This window comes from Schistocerca serialis, chromosome 6 (assembly GCF_023864345.2).
Source record: "Schistocerca serialis cubense isolate TAMUIC-IGC-003099 chromosome 6, iqSchSeri2.2, whole genome shotgun sequence".
NCBI lineage: Eukaryota > Metazoa > Arthropoda > Insecta > Orthoptera > Acrididae > Schistocerca > Schistocerca serialis.
Window position 1 is genome coordinate 498,301,243 of NC_064643.1, and position 18,607 is coordinate 498,319,849.

The 18,607-nt window shown below is 44.4% G+C and overlaps 1 pseudogene; it reads right to left on the reverse strand.

The window, feature by feature from the left end:
- Nucleotides 1-5,491: 5,491 nt before the first annotated feature.
- LOC126485361 (5S ribosomal RNA) lies at nucleotides 5,492-5,609 on the reverse strand (annotated as a pseudogene).
- Nucleotides 5,610-18,607: the final 12,998 nt, after the last annotated feature.

Here is an 18,607-nt window from a genome sequence, read left to right on the forward strand (position 1 = left end):
AACATTGGAAGTGACATTTTCCAAATAAATGCAGACATCTTTCCAGTGTTGTGCCTTTCTCCCTACTTTTCTTTTCTTCCTGTGTTTCTCTGTTTGCTGTCATATAAAAGCTACGTTTATGGCTTGACATCAAGTTCCAAGGCTGCACGTTTCACGAAAGCTTGTAAGAAAGTTATGTTTAATGTGATATCGCTAAAATAGGCAGTGAATAACAACCGAAAATTTTGAAGTTCCCTTTCTATGCGTGCATTTTGAAGAAGAGTGAGTCCCTGTTACGTAACCCAGTATAAGAACTCGATAATATCACCATCAACATCACGAAATACCTGCCAGCCACATGCTATATGTTGCTATGTTGCACATTCAAATCACTCTCTTCTTTGCCACTACTCACAGAAATACGTTCTTATTATTCACTGCACCCTGCTTCATCTTCAGTATCTTCCCAAAGCCAGCTTGTAACCTCCCCCCTCACTTATCGACCTTAATGACAGTGAAAAATTAAACCGCGTGTACCTAATGGAAATTTGGGAAAAGCAATCGTCACCGAAGTTAATCTATCGGTAAAGAGGGAGGAAAGGGTTACATCTAAATGAAAGGAAAAATGCAAATGAAACTGGTGGAAATTAATTTTGAAAAGGGGTAAAGTTAATAAAGAAAGTAAATGTGCGGCCGTTACGTTAACAATTAACTAGCGGTAATTAGATATTTGAGATTTGGGGGAAATCACGGTCGCCAGTCCTAAGGACAATTACTATAGTAACTGAAAAAGAAAGGTTATTACACATATAATTAACACTAGAAGCGTGGCAACTGAAGGTTGACACGTGTAGTGTGAAATCTGAAAGTTTGTCAGAAGTAATAATTTTCGCTACACTCTGACTTAATTTAGCAAAAGAATTAATAAAACCGGAAAATCGAAAGTTAATTTAGTGACTGAAGTTAATGGTGAGCTTTCTTTCTGAAGCACATCGAAATCTAGTAAAATACGGTTAGTCTTGGACTACCTCAACAATCATTTCAAAAGCAACTTGACTCTACGCAATTTAGAAACAAGAGATTTAACTTTGAACTTGAATTAAATGATTCTGAACTATTAACAATAGTAAAATTTAGTACGTACCAAGCTGAGCTGCAGTCACAGGTAAGCTAAAATATGCTAACAAAACTCGCACTCTAAATTTGTGCTCGTGTAACCTAAATATTGTAGCCAGCTACTGAACTTTGAAATTAAAACAGTGAAATCTAATTATATTATTTTAATGCTGGCGTTTGAATTTCAACGACACTCGGGTTCATTTCAGAAAAGGAAGGGACCCTGCCTGGCAATGCAATTGGGACAATGAGCAACAAAGGTTCATGCTAACTTGCTGTAATTTTGCGAGGCAAATGGAACAATTTGAAAAGCTGAGGTCTGCCATACAGTTCTGAAACTTTACGTGCTTTTAGTCTTCCTTGTTGGTTGATTGAAGGTTTGAAGCCGTCGATCGAGGAGGTGGCGACAGTCACTCATTGTCGGCCGTCGCTGTTGCAGAAGCTGGATGTTGGCGCGCCTTCTTCTCGACACGGTCACCAGGCGAAACGGGCTCTTGATGTGCGCCAGCTAATGCTTCCCGTCCGCGACACCATGTCAGAAACTATCATCGCGAGTCGAGCGCAATTACATGCTGCCAAACCCCGAAAGCGCGGCAACTCGCGGGAGCGTCACACAACCTGCTCCACTCGCTACTCCCGCCAGACTCTCACTGCTCTCCCCGTGCTCCACGCGGCAGAGTTAACACTACCAAAGATCCTACACACTTTGATTCTTCACACGACCCATCGATGTAATCGTTCGATAGCAGTTTTCCCTAGGCAAGACCCAGCGTAAAAATGCAAATAATATTTACGAAAGAAACCAATTATACATCGACATGAGTGCATAAATATATATATATATATACAAACAGTAAAACAATTACAATATATAAAGAGACAGAAATGTCATATCTTGAGGTAACAAAACAAGGAAAAAAAAAATAATAGTACAATAGATGGAAATAGGAGGATATGCATTTCCGGCGTTACAAGCTCAGGGTAACATCGTCACCTACATGCCTTCAGCCTGCCATCTTCGTACACACAATAGTCTCGCGAAAAACGCACAATCAACTGTGTATGTTGAAAAACTTCACCTGCTGTGAAATACAGTGTTCAACTTCCGTTATCTGATGGCGAGCGCTGGTACTACGTGACGAAGCTTGTATTTTTTCTTTAATTTATTGGCTTTCGGGAGATGCCCATACAGCCCTCTCAGCAATGGAATGTCAGTTATGTCGATACGAACGTAAGGACAACACCCAGTCCGCGAGCGGAGGAAATTTCCGACCTGGTCGGGAATTGAACCAGGGCACCTTCGGTTAGCAATTCGTCATTCTGACCGTCCAGCAACCGATGCGAATACGAAGCTTATTGAACTACCTGCGAGAGCTAAACAGCTAAACAGCTGAAGAACAACAGAAGTGGCCTGTCGGTCTACGTCCGACATCGGAGAAGCAGTGGAAAGTTATTATATCTGACCTCATCAGCCTTTAGGGAAGGGTTAAGAGTTGTATTTTGCAAACTCTGTAGGCGACCGATAAGTGTACAGGCTGCGTTCCGTCAAATGACAACTGTGTGCGTTAAAACTGTTCGTAGCAGTGTCTTATCAGAACCACTTCGTGGCCATTTGGGAGAACTGACATTCCACTTAGTGAAATGAAATGATCGTATGGCATTGTTGGCCGGGGCCGATGACCGTCGTAGTCTGGTCCCTTTAATCCCCCAAACCAACCAACCATTGTTGGCCGGGAGGTCCCATGTGGGGAAGTTCAGCCGCCGTATTGCAAGTCCTTTTTAGTTGACGCCACTTCGGCGACTTGCGAGTCAATGAAGATGAAATGATGATTAAGAACACACAACACCCAGTCATCACGAGGCAGAGAAAATCCCTGACCCCGCCGGGAATCGAACCCGGGACCCTGTGCGCAGGAAGCGAGAACGCAACCGCAAGACCACGAGCTGCGGACATTCCACTTAGTAACTTAGTAACAGCAGCGGGCAGAACTGGTGAAACCTTCTTGCTTTTCCCTTCAGTTCTGCAACCTGTCATAGCCCTCACTATAAGCAGCTCAGTCCAGAATGACACCCAGGTACTTAGCAGTTCTTCGCCACTGCACAGGTCAACCCAGAATGTTTGTCTGCCTCCACGGAGACTGGGTGTCTCGCTTCACCAGTACTTGGGGCTTCACAGCACTAAAGGCCAATCAGTATGCCGTTGCCCATGACATTATGTCGTCAGAGGCGGGCAGCAGTCTGCGCTACCTAAGAGCTGTGCCTTTTGTCGTGCAGTGCAAATTGTTCACGTAAACACAATGGGAAGTACACGAGGGCACAGTACAAACAATGTTTTAAAGCTGAAGTTTTTTTGGCAAAACGTCTACTTTATTTAAAGACGCCAGTACTCAGGCAGCTGTCACAGAAAGGAAACACCAGAAAGTCGGGAAGCCCTTCTGAGAACGATGAAACAATTGAAAGGTATGTATGAACCTGATAATAAACGTCTTTTCTTATATGACACCCAGATCGCCCGACATGAACCCCATCGTACATTCAAGGGACATAATCGAGAGGTCAGTTCGTGCATAAACTCCTGCAACTGTAACACTTTCGCAATAATGGACGACTAAAGAAGCAACATGGCTCAGAATTTCTGCAGTGCACTTCCAACGACTTGTTGGGTCCACGCCAAGTCGAGCTGCTGCACTACGCCAGGTAAAAATAAGTCCGGCGAGATATTAGGCGGTATCCCATGACTTTTGTCACCTTAGTGTCCATGTCACAAGAGAAGTGTCTGGGCGAACACGTGTTAACAGTATCAACAATTATACCAGTGAATAATTTTTGTTAATAGAACTTAATAGTATCACGAATTATCAAAGAATGCAAGGATGTTTCATTGAGAGAGCTAAAGGAAAGGTATGGGTTAACTGAATTAAAGGGCCATGAAGCTATTGCTACTCTATTGGAATCAATTGCAGTTTTGATCCAACAGCAAGCGGGCGAGCCACACAAAAACTCAAAACTATGGTTTACGAGCAACAAAGTAGCACAAGCGAATCAGGGGAAAACGCTGCGCTGTAAGACATGAAAACGGCTTTAGAAACATAATGAACAGCTAGCGCACGCCCAAAAAAAGGAAAAGGAAACGTACCGTATTGACGAAGTACCTCCTTATTTGTTAAATCCTGTAATATCTTTAAGAAGCCCTCCATTTGCAGAATGGAAAGAGATGAAAGTTATTTTTCCCTGTTTGTACAAATATGCTCAACAATATCTTAACCTCGTTGTAACATCTGTACCTAGTGGCTGCTTATTTTCAAAAGCTGGTGCAGCTGTGACTCGGAATAGACATAAGTTGTCTCGGGAATATTAACAACAATTGCTGTGTTAGGGGAACCTTCCGAAAAGTGACTTTCTTGTTTAAGGATCAGAAGTTAGAAATTATTGTGTAGTTTAGTATCTTTAAATATTTTGCATAGCGTAAAATATGCTGACAGTCTTTTTGTGTTGATATCGTATCTATATTCTCACTCTTCTCTTTAACCATTATTCATCGGGACACCTCTTTCGCCATATACGGAGGACTTTTATTGAGATTTGTGATTCTATGAAACTGGGAGAGGTTGCCTTTCTATACTTCAGTTCCACTGTGTGGGAATCGTCATGCGATTTCCGTTAAAATTCATTTTTTAATCCTGTGGGTTAATTAAACATGCAACGGAGCTAATGCGAAGACTTCGACACACTGACAAAGGGACAATGTTTCTTTATATTTTTGCCAAGCATTTTCTAACGGAATGTTCTTCCTTTTATTGATTTTACAAAGAATGCCGGGTAACGACGGACCACGAGTGGGGTTGACAGAAAAAGTGACTCATATTCTATAAAATGCACATCGTTTTTGCAGCTCGCACATTTCAACATGAATAAAAGTTAATATAGTTCCTTAAGACGTAGGGGAGATTAATGTCAACAATCTTTATCCATAACATCATCCAGTGCATCTCGTGGGAAGGAGTGGGGAATGTGGATACACTAGGAAGAGAATAACTGAGTCTCGCAGCACATAACCATTCACGCGGCAGAAAATTATAAGATAAATTACACAATGTATTTATATCAGCAGGCTGTTTGATCGCTGGAGAAAGTTTCAAAAGACAGATGTCCATTACAGTTGATAAAATTGATGATTTCAATATATCCCATGCAACACTCCGTCTTCAGGCCACAAGTAGCCCATCGGGACTATCCGACCGCCGTGTCATCCTCAGATGGGGACGCGGATAGGAGGGGCGGGTGGTCAGTACACCGCTCTTACGGTCGCTATGATGGTTTTCTTTGACCAGAGCTGCTACTATTCGGTCGAGTAACTCCTCCATTGGCATCACGAGGCTGAGCGCACCGCGAAAAACGGCAACAGCACGTGGCGGCCCGGATGGTCACCCATCCAAGTCCCGGCAACGCCCGACAGTGCTTAACTCCGGTGATCTGATGGGAACCGTTGTATCCACTGCGGCAAGGCCGTTGCAATATATCCCATACTTCTAAAATATTCCCAGCCACTTTCCTTCTCTTCAGGGATTTGAGCTCGATGCGATTACGTGGGCCCACTGTGGGTGGACAACAGATTAAGGATCAATCTTGCAACAAAATCGGTAAAGTATGGTATCTAGAAATTTTAATACACATAAATATATTCGTTGTAATCAGTGAGTTGAGAATTATTCGATTAACCAGACTCCTGGTATGATTCCTCTTCTCAGTCTCACGCGGTACTTGGTACCACACCGAAAAAGCGGTTCAACCTAAATAGTGGCATAAGGGGATGTGAATCACGACTACAATAATTAAAACTGAGAAAGGAAATTACAGATAATCCGCAGAAAGCAATTAGTAAACTGTAGAATTTGAGAACTTCACGCAATGGTAAGCTTGTATAAGTGCCTGAATCGGATTTCATGAAAACAAGGAAAATGCTCTGAATACTGACTGCGCCAAACACAAGTGTACGTTAATTAATTAACAAACATCGAAGGAAGTTCTTAATTTAACTAATGGACGTGCTGTAAGCACCTAGAACTAAGCAGTAACAGCGAAGTCCACATTATTCTGAGAAATTCATAGAGTAAAAATGCGGTCTTTCCTGGATGCAACGTTTGACTATTAATTCAAATAAATTGCGATAGCTCCCTAAGCTGCAAAGTGATTCCGAGCTACGTGGAAGTTATGATAAAGCGTGCTCCGAGGAGCACGAATACTCAGAACGGCCTCCCAGAGAGAGTGAACATAAAACGCTCTAAACGCCGGCTGCTGAAGCCGGGGGTCTGCATCTCTACTGAGCGGGGGAGTTCTGGACCAACCGAAAATGCTAAAAAGAGCGGGGGAGTGGTTGACCAACCGAAAAACTCTAAAAAGAGCGGCAGGGCCTTGTCTCTACACCACGCCCAGCTACAGGACATGTTTGGACGGGATTCACGGGAAATTTCCACGACTTTTCTACCGTCACTGAACATTAAATTACCAACACATCGGCACACTACGGAGATCATTCATGACTTGGATTAAGAAAAGGTAAATGTTGCTGATGTAAGACACAAATAAAGCAAATTCGTCTCTACGAATTCTTTCCCTACGTGATAAAAGTATAAAAGAAGATAGCGAAAACTAAGCTGCTAGATCTACTTAAAAAGGAAGAAAAGTACACTAAATGATATTTGGATGAAATGGGGCTGAAACAGGTTCATTTCCAGTGAACAAAACTTTCTATTTAAATTTTGTCTTTTCATAAAGTGTTCCGAATCAGTGATGGAAACTGATGAACTGCTGTGCTAGCAGTTTCCTAAAACAAAAATATGTAGAACAGGTTATGGTGGGATATTAGGATGGCACGAAGATGAAATGCTCGCTGACAGCTATTTCATTCAAACAAGGTCGCATTCTCGGTTTATATTCAAGAAAATACGCGGTAGTTTATTGATTACGAATGACAAGCTGTTATGTGAGACCACAACCGTGGCAAGGACCGACACGTGTCGGGAGAGGCCTTTCACAAAGAAAGAAACACCAGGCAATGAAGCCGGCCGGAGTGGCCGAGCGGTTCTAGGCGCTACAGTGTGGAACCGCGCGACCGCTACGGTCGCAGGTTCGAATCCTGCCTCGGGCATGGATGCGTGTGATGTTAGTTAGGTTTAAGTAGTTCTAAGTTCTAGGGAACTGATGATCTCAGCAGTTAAGTCCCATAGTGCTCAGAGTCATTTGAACCAGGCAATGAAGAAAGAGGCATATCACCTCAGACTCCACACACATTTTTAATTGCTAACTTTTTTTCAAAATTAATTTTACCCCTGATTAAAAATCATACAGAAGAGAGACCGTGAGAGGTAGATTCCAGAGCTATTGATGAACTCTGAACTCGGATGCGATCGTTGAATTTCAAGGTGAAAACCTTCAGCTGTCTTCAGTGCCACTAATTTCGGTCATAGACTATTTTCAAGCTTAGCAGGCATAAATGGCAGGAATTTTACACCATGATGTAGAAGATTACAAGCTGCTGTTCCAGGCCAACAATAGTCAATTAAACTGTCAGCAATATAATGATTGTATGGATTAATTGCGACCAGAAGGCTATTTCCGTTGGATGTAAATAGGCTTCTGGTGACAGCTCTTCCGTATAATTATTATATTGCTGCCAATTTTACTGGCTATGGTTGGCATGCAACAGCAGGTTGTAATCGCTTACATCATGGTGTAAAATTCCTGCCATTTATGTCTGCTAGTTTGAAAATTATATCCGACCGCTACCAGTAGCAATGTGCAAAACAAAAGAAAGCTGAAGGTTTTCACCATGAAAGTCAACGATTATTTAGCAGCTGATTGTGATTCCACCTATAAGCAACTTGAATCGGATGTGATCATTCTGAAAGGATTTGATTATCTGCTCAAGATAGTGGAAACCATTCTACTCAGATAATAATTCAAACATGCTACTACTGCTCCTCATTGGGATAAAAATGATTGTGTTCCGGCGGTTGGAGTTAAGGCACGAGGGCAAACGTCCATTCACAAGAGATGGTGTCTGTTCTCCAAGTCCTATTTGGAATTCTTTGACCGTTGCCCTCCCAGCAGTTGATAATATCCCTATTAAGATCGGAAGCACTGTGGTGTGCGGACGTTCGGAAGCCGTAACATTTCTGGAGTGCAGTCGCCCCAATCTCATTTTGCCACCTTCTCTCCATAAACATACAGTCATGCATTAGAACATTTTTTCAAATACGAACCAATACAATCACAAATGATACCTAACACCCTGGAATCACATTCGGGAGGACGAAGGCTCAAACCTTCCTCCGGCCACCGTGATGTAGGGTTTCCGTTGTTTTCCTAAATCGCTTCAGTTAAATGTCGGGATGGTTCCTTTGAAAGGGCACGGCCGACTTCCTTCCCCATCCCTCCCTAGTCCGATGGGACCGATGACCTCGTTGGGACGCGCATGCGATATACTCTCGGTACTTGCCACCTTGCGCCTGCCGGCCATAGTGGCCGAGCGGTTCTAGGCGCTACAGTCTCGAATCGCGCGACCGCTACGGTCGCAGGTTCGAATCCTGCCTCGGGCATGGATGTGTGTGCTGTCCTTAGTTTAGTTAGGTTCAAGTAGTTCTAAGTTCTAGGGGACTGATGACCTCAGCAGTTAAGTCCCATAGTGCTCAGAGCCATTTGGAACCTTGCGCCTGACTAATATTTGCTTGTTCATTCCGTTGAGCAGGAGGATGGAATGTCGATCGCGATTATAATCGGCGAGCTTGACTATTCGCGCTCCTGCAGTGAGTCTACACACGCCGAAACTGTTGTAGTGCCTCCTTTCCTGATGTTAATCCCTCAGCGACATTTCACTTAATTCACCTATAGTCCGTTACTCTTTTCCCTTTTTTAATTTTATGCTGGTTATCTCAGAACCCTTTTATCAAGACAATATCTATTCCGTCCAAATGACCTTCCAAGACTTTTTCTGTCTCGGACAAATTTCCATTCTGAGTGGGAAACCTCAAAGTTCTTTTCTCTTTCTCCATGAAATTTAATTCCATTCTAAATTCCTCCTCGATTTTTGTTACTTATTGCTTTACTTACAGATTGAACACCATGAAGAGTAGTCTATCTCAGACTCTTGTCAAGTATTATCTTCCTTACTGGTTCTTCAATCCTTGGAACTGGAGACTGGCTTCTGTACAGCTACAGCATTATATGCCTGACAAGATCAGAATTTCAAAGAGTGTATTCCAATCGACATCGTCGAAAGCTATTTCTAAATCTACAAATCTTATAAATGTAGGTTACTGGTGGCAAAATACGTTGAAGTACCTTCATTTATCGTAAGATCTAAAGTACTCCTTTAGCTGTCTGTATTGACCTGACACAGTTGGAACACCGCCACCGAAAAAGAGTCACCGTACAATACTACACTTCATCACTGAATTCTTAATTTGTGTCGTAGTTGCTTCACAATTTCTGAGGGTATTTTTGTTCCGTTGTTACAACAACAACTATTTTCCTCACCAGAAGCGTTTCACTTTATTGAAGTAAAGAAGAATCAGTAGTCATTAAATATATCTAAAATTTTGTTTTATATATACAAAAAAAATTCGTTAATAAATGTCAACTTTTACTTGCGGTAATTTCGGCTTGGTTTTACGCCTGCTTAGCTGGACAGCAGATGGCATTTCATGATGTAGATGGAAACCCAAACACAAATTAACGTAAGTAAAATCAAACAATTTGTTAATGAACTGTATTTCGATCTAGAAAACAAATAAAACTGTAAATCGCTTTAATTACAGGCCATTGATAGGCTTTACTTCAATAAAGAGAAACGCGTCTGGGGAGAAAAACACGCATTTTCTTGTAGTTGTAATGCGATATATGTACGACATTAACATTTGAACGTCATACGAACATTAATACAAATCCCATAATAGGTTAATTATGAATGTGCAGCATCTGTTCATGTGGTTGCTAAAGAGTAGTCATGAGCTTTTAACAACTCAAAATGAAAATAACCAATACACGGTATACCGGGATGGTAATGGCCCGTGTAATGGTTATTTTCATTTTGAGTTGTCAAAAGCTTATGACTACCTTTTAACAGCCGGCCTTGTGACCGAGCGGTTCTAGACGCTTGAGTCTGGAACCGCGCGACCGCTATGGTCGCAGGTTCGAATCGTGCCTCGGGCATGTATGTATGTGATGTCCTTAGGTTGGTTACGTTTAGGTAGGTCTAAGTTCTAGGGGACTGATGATCTCAGATGTTAAGTCCCATAGTGCTCAGAGCCATTTGAACCATTTTACCCTTTAACAGCCACATGAAAAGATACTGCACAGTCATAATTAACTTATTATATTAATGTTCGTATGACGTTCAAATGTTAGTGTCGTATATATATCGCATTACAACTACAAGAAAATGCATGTCTGTGGATACTGTATCACAGACACAGTCCCTTTGACTGTTCGGAGACGTCACTAAACAAGCTCAAAGATGTAAACAACAATGCATGAGCAGCGTCTGTAGACGGAAGGGATCCGACAGCCGACAGTTCCATTCAATGTACCGGGAAAAAAGTACGCGGCTCGTGTTGGCTACAGTTCAACCAGTACCTCGGTTCAATCGCTGCCGCACTGTTACTTTGTGCCATGGAAGCGACCAGGCGTCTCGGAGTGAAACAAAGCGATTTTTTTCGGACATGGAGGAGATACAGAGAGGCAGGAACCGTCGATGACATGCCTCCCTAAGGCCACCCAAGGGCTACTACTGCAGTGGATGACCGCTACCTACAGATTATGGCTCGGAGGATCACTGACAGCAACAGCACCATGTTGAGTAATGCTTTCCGTGCAGCCGCAGGACGTCGTGTTATGACTCAAACTGTGCGCAATAGGCTGCATGATGCGCAACTTCACTCCCGACGTCCATGCCGATGTCCATCTCTGCAACCACGACAGCATGCAGCGCGGTTCAGATGGGCCCAACAACATACCGACTGCACCGCTCAGGACTGGCACCACGTTCTCTTCATCGATGAGTGTCGCATCAGACATGAAACTTCCTGGCAGATTAAAACTGTGTGCCGGACCGAGACTCGAACTCGGGACCTTTGCCTTTAGCGGGCAAGTACTCTACCAACTGATCTACCCAAGCACGACTCACGCCCCGTCATCACAGTGAATGCACTTGCCCGCGAAAGGCAAAGGTCCCGAGTTCGAGTCTCGGTCCGGCACACAGTTTTAATCTGCCAGGAAGTTTCATATCAGTGCACACTCCGCTGTAGAGTGAAAATTTCATTCTAGATCAGAGACATGTTTGGAGGCAATCGGAACAGGCTGAACCCCTTAGACACACTGTCCAGCGAGCGGAGCAGGGTAGAGGTTTCCTGCTGTTTTGGGGTAGCATTACGTGGGGCCGACGTACGCCGTTGGTGGTCACGGAAGGCGCCGGAACGGCTGTACGGTACGTGAATGCCATCCTCCGAGCGATAGTGCAACCATGTCGGCAGCGTATTGACGAGGCATTCGTCTTCATGGACGACATTTCGAGCCCCCATCGTGCACATCTTGTGAATGACTTCCTTCGCGATAACGACATCGCTCGACTAGAGTGGCCAGCATGTTCTCCAGTCATGGACCCTATCGAGCATCACTGCGATTGATAGAAAAGGGCTGTCTAAGGACGGTGTGGCCCAGAAAGTGCCTTGATGAACTTGTGGATGGTATGCCACGACGAATACAGGATGCATCAATGCAAGAGGACATGCTACTGAGTATCAGACGTACCGGTGTGTACAGCAATCTGGACCACCACCTCTGAAGGTCTCGCTGTATGGTGGTAGAACATGCAATGATGATGATTGATTTTGTGGGGCGCTTAACTGCGTGGTCGTCAGCGCCCATACAAAGGCCCAATTTTAACACAGTCCAATTTCTTTTACACATGATGATGATGATGAAATTATGAGGACAACACAAATACCCAGTCCCCGGGCAAAGAAAATCCCAAACCCGGCCGGGAATAGAACACGGGACCCCGCGATCCAGAGGCAGCAACGCTAGCCACTAGACCACGAGCTGCGGACGGGCTTCTCCTTCGAAAACTGCGACTGGAACTGCAAGGACACTCTTTAGGTTTCGTGCTCTGTAGTTAGACCGAGCGAGTGCAACACTGCTGATAACAAACTGCAGCCTAAATTGAACGTGCCCTGTGCCGCCTCTGTTCCCAATTTTATGGGTCAAAGAACTCTTGGGCGAGATCTTAATTACAGTCTTCACAATTTGGGGGGGGGGGGGGGGGGGGGCGGGGAGTGGCGGACGGTCAACAAGAACTTACCTCCACATGCTCGAGCACACAAGCAAGCACACACGAGCACACGGGCGATGCTTATCAACGCAGAGCTCGGTGCGGAGTTTTTGCCACTCTTACGACGTCGCGTCACGCGAAGGCAAGTCTTGCACCGAGCCACACTCGGCTGCCCCGACAGCTGACAAATAGCTAGCAGCGCCTGCGCCGCGTCCATTTGTGAAGCTCCCTCACACGCCTTACGCACTCATTTAAGGTCATTTGTCAACGGCGTTGCGTAGCAGACTGCAGCGATTGTGTTAGCAAGCGCGCCGCTTTGTAGTGCGGAACCATTTCGCTGGTAATCGTATTCAGTGATCTGCCACAGTGCATTCGGTGACAGGGGTAATTGGTGAGGCGTAGGGAACGATGACTTCCAGGTGTTTTAGTATTAATGCTGGAGCAACACAGCGAAATGTAGGACAACTTTTGATGTAAATGCAGACGTCATACGACAAACATCTGTCCACTTGTACAATATTAGGAAGATGGAATGTTCCTTCTTACGTAAGGAACTTCCTTGGAAATTATAAAAAGCGTCAGAAAGGCTTTCAGTTGGGATTCTCGTACTTTATTTGCGTGATACTCACAGTATTTTTATTGGCGCAGTATCTCCGCTTTGTATGAGGTTCATAGCACACCTATGCACAGAACTGAAACAGCAATATCCATCAGGTTCATGTGATGCAGGCTCCTGGAACATATCCTAAAATCTCACGGTACACCTTGTGAAAAAGAAGACTCTATGGAGGAATAAGTAACAGTTCACGATATCTTGCAATTAGTAGACGGAATTAAGTAGGTAGATACCGCCTCTACAGACTCCCAAAAGGGGCTCGAAACTGTACCACACCGTCAACAGATAACTAAGATACTATAATAAGGACTATCTCGAAAATATGTGGCACACTGACAGAACCCAGGACGTTACTTTGGTCGACGAATGTTCTAGAGAGACGAAAGTAAGATCGGATGATCATCAAACAAGTGCAGTATGGCCACTGAGATCAATAGTGGCCACTGATGATCTTATTTTAGCTGAACAATTTATAGAATAGATCACCATGACACTTGGCTTAGTGCTAAACAATGCAGTGGTCTCTGGCAAAGTATCGTCTACTCCTATTGTAACGAAATGCAGAACGAGTTAGATACACCTCTACTTTCTGTATGGCTTGCCTTTAAACATGAGGACGAACCCGATGCTATCCTATTACAGAATTAATGGTAAACTTTTGTTGCCTGGCATACCATTGAAATATATAGTGATACAGGCGCTGGACAAAAATATGGAAAAACTGCGAGAAAAGCATGTCTGAATATGTATGCAGATGGCATCCACGAATGCAGGTTGCGGTACTGTATTTGACTATCTGTGCAATGTCCTTAATGCACTGGAACTCTCAGTTGCGGTCAGAACAGTGTTCTGTGTGGTTTTGAGTGCATTATGTCGGAGCTAAGGGATTTTGAGCGTGGCCAAATTGATTTTGCTCGTATGGTGTTTGCCTCACCAAGGGAGCGCTAGTATTTGGTGTTTCAAGGGGCACTGTATCGAAGATTTATACCACACAGAAGGAAAGCGGAAAAACATCATGCGCTGAGTTACAACGCGGACGAAAATGTGTGAGTGATCGTGACAGAAGTTATTGAAGAGGTCAGTGATGAAAATGGGACGATAGCAGCAAAAGTCACCGCAGAAGTGAATGACACATTCGTCAGTCCTCTTAGCAACAAAACACCACAAAGGGAGCTCCATAAGCAGGGAATTTGGGGGCAAGCTGGAATTTCAAAGCCACTCATCATCGTTACAAATGCCCATAGCAGGGAAACATGGTGCCGAAGCCATAAAACCTGCACTATGGAGCAATAGAAAATGTCATTTGCTGGGATGAGTCTCGTTACACACTGTTCCCAATTTCTGGCCGGCTTTACGTGCCAAGAGTGAAAGATGACGGTGGTTTGGTGATGATTTGGGCAGCCTCGTCGTAGTACTGCATGGGCACTACGGTTGCTATGGAAGGTCGCATTGCTGCCAAGGAATATGTTACTGTTCCAGCTGATCAAGTTCACCCCGTCGTAAAATGTTTGGTCCCCAGTAGCGAAGCTGTATTCCAAGACGACAGGGCAGAGTGTTCACACAGTTTGCAACGTAGATGAATGGTTTCGTGAGCACGAGGATGAATAGTCGCGTCTCACCTGGCCACCATGCTCACGTGATCTCAATTTCTCATCTACTTTGAAAAGAAGGGTGGGTGATCGCTGACGACCGCCATCATTGTTACCTGAACTTGCTACTATTTTGCAAGGAGAATGGAATAATACTCCCTTGAAAATCATACAGGACTCGTATTTACACTCATCCTCATAAATTAAGGATAACTGCAGAATGTGGTGCCACACAACGTGGCACTACACAAAACTGGCGCTAATAGCATAGGCACAATGGGAACACACACGACACAGATCTGTAAGTCCACAGTATTGGTGATAAGTTGAGAAAACCGTCCCGAAACACATGTGCTACAAAAAGCCACTGTTTCCTGCGCATGTACCCCGACATCAATATGGGATATGATCACCATGCACGCGTACACAGGCCGCACAACGGGTTGGCATACTCTGGATCAGGTGCTTGAGTAGTAAGCTGGGATATAGCCTTCCAGTTCCTGTCGGACTCGTGAAGTGCAGCGTTACGTCGACCGAGAGCATCCCAGACATGCTCGATGGGGTTTCGGTCTGGAGAACAGACAGGCCACTCCATTCGCCTGATATCTTCTGTTTCAAGGTACTCCTCCACGATGGCAGCTCGGTGGGGCCGTGAGTTATCATACATCAGGAGGAAGGTGGGACCCACTGCACCCCTGAAAAGACGGACATACTGGTGCAAAATGACGTCCCGATACACCTGGCGTGTTACAGTTCCTCTGTCAAAGGCATGCAGGAGTTAACACGCACCAACCAAATCCCACCCCACACCATCAAACCACGACCTCCAGGCAGGTCTCTTTCAAGAACATTAAGGGGTTGGTATCTGGTTCCTGGTTCACGCCAGATGAAAAACCTGCGAGAATCACTGTTCAGACTATACCTGGACTCGTCCGTGAACATAATCTGGGACCACTGTTCCAATGGCCATGTACTGTGTTATTGACACCAGGCTTTACGGGCTCTCCTGTGACCAGGGGTCAGTGGAATGTACCTTGCAGGTCTCCAGGTGAATAAACCATGTCTATTCAGTAGTCTGTAGACTGTGTGTCTGGAGACAACTGCTCCAGTGGCTGCGGTAGGGACCCCAGCAAGGCTACCTGCAGTACTCCGTGGCCGTCTGGCACTGGAGGTGAGATATCGGTCTTCTTGTGGTGCTGTACAATGTGGACGTCCTGTACTGTAACGCCTTGACACGTTTCCTGCCTCCTGAAATCGTTGCCATAATCTTGGGATCACACTTTGTCGCACACGGAGGGCCCGTGCTACGACCTGCTGTGTTTGACCAGCCTCCAGTCGCCCTAGTATTCTACCCCTCATAAAGTCATCAATATGTGTTCTTTGAGCCATTTTCAACACACAGTCACCATTAGCACGTCTGAAAACGTCTGCACACCACTTACTCGCTGCACCGTACTCTGACATGCACCAACTCACCTTTGCGTATGTGGGCTTCTGCCAGCGCCACCGTGCGACGACTGCAAGTCAAATGCACCGCTTGGTCATACCCCGAGGTGATTTAAACCCGCTAACTACTCACCAGAGAATGGTTTCACCATGTATCAGCATTATCCTTAATTTATGAGCATAAGTGTATCTATTCCGAGACTACGGGAAGTTGTTTTGGTTCCCAAAAAAAATTTCCTTCGCCACATTCGGATGAGCGGGCTGTTTGAGGACACAATCCACGAGCTGCTGATTGTCGCGTTCTTGATGATGATCGAGTCATGTGGGCGTCAGCTGTGCGAACCTGGCATAGTGTTGCCACATAAACCTACTAGCAGCAAAAGGCTGTTCGGTAATAGCCGCTTCGAGACAACACTGTAAAAACAACAACAGGAGTGACGGAAAGGCTTATTTTCTTAGGCAGAAGATAGCAACTAGAGGGATGGGAGAACTCACATACCTCTCTCGGCTAATTCTTAAACCGTCTCTTTTTCCAAATGTTTTTGCGCCCCCTGTGAGCTTGCACCAGTGGTCGCGGCCTCTCTGGCTACCATCTCGGTACGGTCCAGGCCTCACCATACACACTCTATAAGGGAGTGGAAACCCTGTATGTCAGAAGTGAGACGTATTCATTAGGCAAGGCTTGTATGCACAAGAGACAGAGCTGTGAGTATTCTTGAACAACCTGGAAAACAGTGAACTAGGATTGTAGATACTTTTATAAATACTGGGAATCCGATACATCGATATTTAAAGAAAGTCGTTATCTGCCATCGATATATCGAAAAAGTTATCTGTATGCCGATATATCGACGGACAAGATATCGACGTACATGCCTATAAAAGTATCAGCTGCACATTGTAAATATACTGCCAGTTTTAGAGCTATATATTTAAGCATTGATTTATTATTTTAAATATTCTGCAAAAAACAAGTTAGCGGCTCACCTATCCGCCCTAGAGCAATAATTGAAAGGAAAATTATTCATTTTCCCTCTTGGCGATAACCACTTTGCTAACAATGGTCACTGAACGTAAGTGGCACAATAAAAGGTATCTGATGGGTCCATCATTCGGTTTCGTCACATATCGGATTTGTGTGCTACATTTCATGTAGACTTCTCTGTTTTGTTTTTCTTTTTTGTTGTTTTTTTTTCATTTCAGCAAACGCCAGCGACGTAGCAATTATACCGTCAAAATTGAGTGGTGAAGCTAAAGGTTTGCAGCTGCTCTTGGTAGTGTGGGGCGCCGAATACGTCAGCATTTCTCCCCACATGTCTTCGCCGACCACCACGAGAAATCTCGTTATTTACATTTATGTTCATCATGTTCAGCAACTGATTTGAAAAATGGTCTATGTGAAGAAATAGTACACGTTTTCTAGGAGCAGCGTCTTTGATGCATAAACAAAACGTCCTCGCTCCCGGTTTCGAAACACAACACATCATAAGCTTTGACTAACATTCAGCAATCGAGGCCGAAGACTTTCGGCATAAGAAGTCACCCTCATTCTGCCAACAGCCTTATCAAAAAGGGCGGAAGAGAGGAAACAGGTTCAGGACACTCTCTTTTCTTTGGGGTAGTAAACTGCCCCTAAACGGCATGACTATGCAGAAGGCAACGGAAACCACTGCTTTAAAGACACATAACGTGTATTCACAGGACATGTGCCCTGTAACTGAAAAGGTGTCATGATGATCTCTCCATCGGCAAAAGGTTCCTGAATAGCAACCCATTCGGATCTCCGAGAGGGGCTGCCAAGGGGGAGTGACCGTGAGAAAAAGATTGAATTACCAAAGAAACGATAACGTTCTAGGAGTCGGAGCGTGGGATGTCGGAAGTGTGAAATGGTGAGGAAACTAGAAAACCTGAAAAGGGAAATGCAAAGACTCAGTCTAGATATAGTAGGTATCAGTAAAGTGAAATGGAAAGAAGGCTAGCATTTCTGGTTAGATGAATATAGACTAATATCAACAGGAGCTGAAAATGGTATAACGGAGTGGGATTCGTTACGAATAGGAAGGTAGGGCCGAGAGTACGTTACTGTGAACAATTCAGTGATAGCGTTGTTCTTATCAGAATCCACATCAAGCCAACATCGACAACGATAGTCCGAGTACATACCGAGGCAGCAAGCTGAAGGTGAAGAGATAGAGAAAGAGGATATTGAAAGGGTAATACAGTACATAAAGGGAGACGAAAATGTAATAGTTATGGACGACTGGGATGCAGCTGCAGGGGAAGGAGCAGAAGAAAATGTTGCAGTACATTATGGTCTTGGGACAAGGAATGAGAGAGGTGAGAGACTAATTAACTTCTGTCATGAATTTCAGATAGTAATAGCGAACACTCTGTCCAAGAATCACAATAGGAGGAGGTACAATTGGAAAAGACAGGTTGATACGGGAAGACTTCATTTAAATTACATCATGGTCAATCAGAGATTCCGAAATCAGATACCGGATTGCAAGGCGTATTTAGTCTCAGATCACAATG